Source organism: Octodon degus, unplaced genomic scaffold (assembly GCF_000260255.1).
Source record: "Octodon degus isolate 3935 unplaced genomic scaffold, OctDeg1.0 scaffold00016, whole genome shotgun sequence".
NCBI classification, from domain to species: domain Eukaryota; kingdom Metazoa; phylum Chordata; class Mammalia; order Rodentia; family Octodontidae; genus Octodon; species Octodon degus.
Genome location: NW_004524592.1, coordinates 11,102,618 through 11,105,554, shown reverse-complemented (window position 1 = coordinate 11,105,554; position 2,937 = coordinate 11,102,618). Strand labels below are relative to the sequence as shown.

The window sequence follows — 2,937 nt, the reverse complement described above, 5'->3', positions numbered from 1 at the left end:
TACCAACTTCCTGTTTTGCTCTGAACATCACCCAAAGATCAAAACTGAACACTCAGGCTTGTCCACTGGGCATCCTGTGAAAAATGGGTGAGATGTGGTCTGAGCAGTCAGCCAAAGATAAGCAACTGAGCAGCGAAGCTGAAGGAGAGCTACGAAAAGGATACTGCTGCCGACCGTGCCAAGGGCAGAAGAGAAGCGGGAAGGAAGGGTCCGGGTTGGCAAGAGGCTCAAAGGAGAAGAACGAAGCAGAGGATGAGGCAGAGGGAGAAGGAGGAGAAGGAAGAAGACAGAGATGAAGACCACGCGGCTCTCCTACAAGGGTAGGGCAGTGGGAGTGCTCTGGCAATCGCCATGCTGAGCCTGGGAATTCACGTGCAGCTCCACCGTTGGTAGGATCAACATAAACACTCTACACAGTGTTTCATGGCTGATAAACTCTTTTGTAGAAAAAATGCTTTTGTACAAAATTCAGATTGTATCTTTTTGTCTCATACAGTGAGATTTAAGAGACTTGATGGTGAATATTGGTACTTAGTTAATGGCTTTGTTCATGTGTGGGTAGCACAATAAACTCACAGGAACTAGCACCAAAGGAAATTTAGGGATTCTTTTCTTTCTTTCTTTTTTTTTTTTTAAGGATATTACCTTTCATGTTTTTTCTAAAATGTGTAATAGGGACTGGAGGGATAGCCACGTAGTCTAAGTGCATGCCTCTGATCCCATTGCTAGGGAGGCTGAGATGGGATCACTAGGATTCCAAACTGCATAGCAAGACCTTGTACCAAATAAATAAATATGTCATTCTCCTCTGTCCAAAGTGTAACATATTTAGCCCAGATCTGTGGGTCGTGAGCTTTGACTACCATCCCGCTGTTTTGTACTGTTTGTGGATATTTCGTAAGGTTTCGTTTGGTTTGACAAGCAGGGTCTATCTAGGTAACCCAGTGTTCCCTCAGAATTGGGTCCTAAACTGTTGGCTACGAACCCCGAACCTCCCTGCCTCAGCCTTCCGAGGTTAGGATGCCTTCTGAGGGCAGATGCGCCACCCTGGACTGACGTGAAGTTTCCCGTTTAGCCCACCAGGCACGTGGGGTGAGACTGGGCTCCCAGGAGAACCGCGTCGGTCCTCCATCTCCTGAACCACAGGGCTGGTCACACCATGGCCAGTGGAGAATCTGACACCCGGGCCAGTGCTCTGGAAAACATAGGTGCCCGAGCTCTGAGGATGATTCTGCTTCTGGCCTCACAGCTTCCTCTCCAAGGCAGGAGCTGCCTGGACTAAAGCTGTGCCCCCGAGCAACTGCTTTGCCCAGGATTCATTCCTTTTAACTTTTTTTTTTTTTTTTCGGAACGGGGGGATTGAACTCAGGTCCTTGTGCTTGCCAGGGAAGCACTTATTCCACTGAGCCATCTCCCTGGCCCCTGAGGATTCATTCCTGATGGAAAGCTCCGACGTTTCCAATTTCTTGGAAGGCCTCTCTGTTCTCTGCAGGGCCCACGTTTGCTTTCTCTGGAGCTTCGCAGTCCTCACAGGCTCTGACCACTTAAGATCCTCCCTGCTGGGGCCGCTGGGGCTGGGGAGATAGTTCAGTAGAATAAGCGTTTGCCTGGCAAGCGCAAGGGCCTGAGTTCAATCCCCAGTTTCTCAAAAAAAAAAAGAAAAAAAGAAAAAGAAAGAAAGAAAAAAAGATCCTTCCTGCTCATCGCTGGTCCTAGCGCATTCCTTTCTGTTTTACCTAGAAAACACTGAATTTCAGGGATGCTTCAGGGTATTTTGGCAGTTTGTGGATCACCAACCTTAAACTGTACCCTTAAAAAAAATCTTGAGACTCTCACCCTGCCTAGGCTCCCGTTTGTGTCCTCCTGCCTCAGCCTCCCGAGTCGGCTTCCGTGACTCAGACCTTGCCGCCTTGGCTCATTCCAGAGTCATCAGAGCCCCACCTCCGCGACCTGGACTTCACTTTCTAGTGGACGGGTTAGATCGCCCGCAGCATGCCCGCTCCCTGAGGACAAAGGTTGAGCAGAAAAGTCAGGCGCCAACCAGCTGCAGCACTGAGTACAGAGTGACCGCGGAGGTCGCTGAGCACCACCGATTGCTGCGGAGTACTCACAGGTGAGCCGCACGCGGGTTTCAGGGTGGACACGTGACCACGGGTGAGTCCCGCAGAGCCTCACCAGCCATACGGGGAGAGGTGACCATGCAGTACATTTAGAAGAAACAGATGTGCAGGAGATTTGAACCACTGTGTGGTGGACACAGCCACAGAGTGGATCCAGACAGCAACAGCCTGGGCTAAACGTCCTCTCGGAGCTCCCGCTTTGCCCGGGATTCAGACCTGATCTCTGGCTGGAATTTTTCTGGTGCTTTTAAGACCTTCCTGTTCTGGGCAGAGCCTACTTTCTCTCTCGGGAGCTTCTTAGTCCATTCAAGCTGTGTCCCTGCCAGTTTCTTGCTGTGCATCGCGGGTCCTAGGACATTTGTTACCTACTCTGGTAAAACGCTGAATATCAGTGTTGCTTGTGTGCTTCTAAGCTGTCTGGGAAAAATCACATGCAAAGCGCCTTGAGCAGAGAGGAAGGAAGGCTCGGCTCGGGACAGTCTCTTCACCTCACCAGTGTAGTGCAAGCAAGTCAAGGGGGACTTAAGCATTTCAGCCCTCCCTCAGATGCGTGAGGCTTCAAACCTCTTCAGAAACGTTTTCCAAAACCTCATTCCCAGCTCGCTCCTGGGCCGTCCTCTCCCTGAAGTTCCTGGGGACTGGGGTGTGGCTCAGCTCTTCCTTCCGTTCACAAGGCCCAGGGTTCGATCCCTCACACCACCGAAATGGAGAATTAACTGTGTAAGCATCGTATAGCCTCTCTAGTGTGAGAAACTGAAAGGGTAAGTAAGGTCTAAAATGTACAATAGATATTGTGAAATGGGAAGAAATTGTTAAA

The 2,937-nt window shown here is 50.2% G+C and overlaps 1 pseudogene; it reads left to right on the top strand.

Annotated features, from left to right (window-relative positions):
* Positions 1 to 2,117, top strand: part of LOC111815435 — a 28,887-nt pseudogene extending 26,770 nt beyond the window's left edge.
* Positions 2,118 to 2,937: the final 820 nt, after the last annotated feature.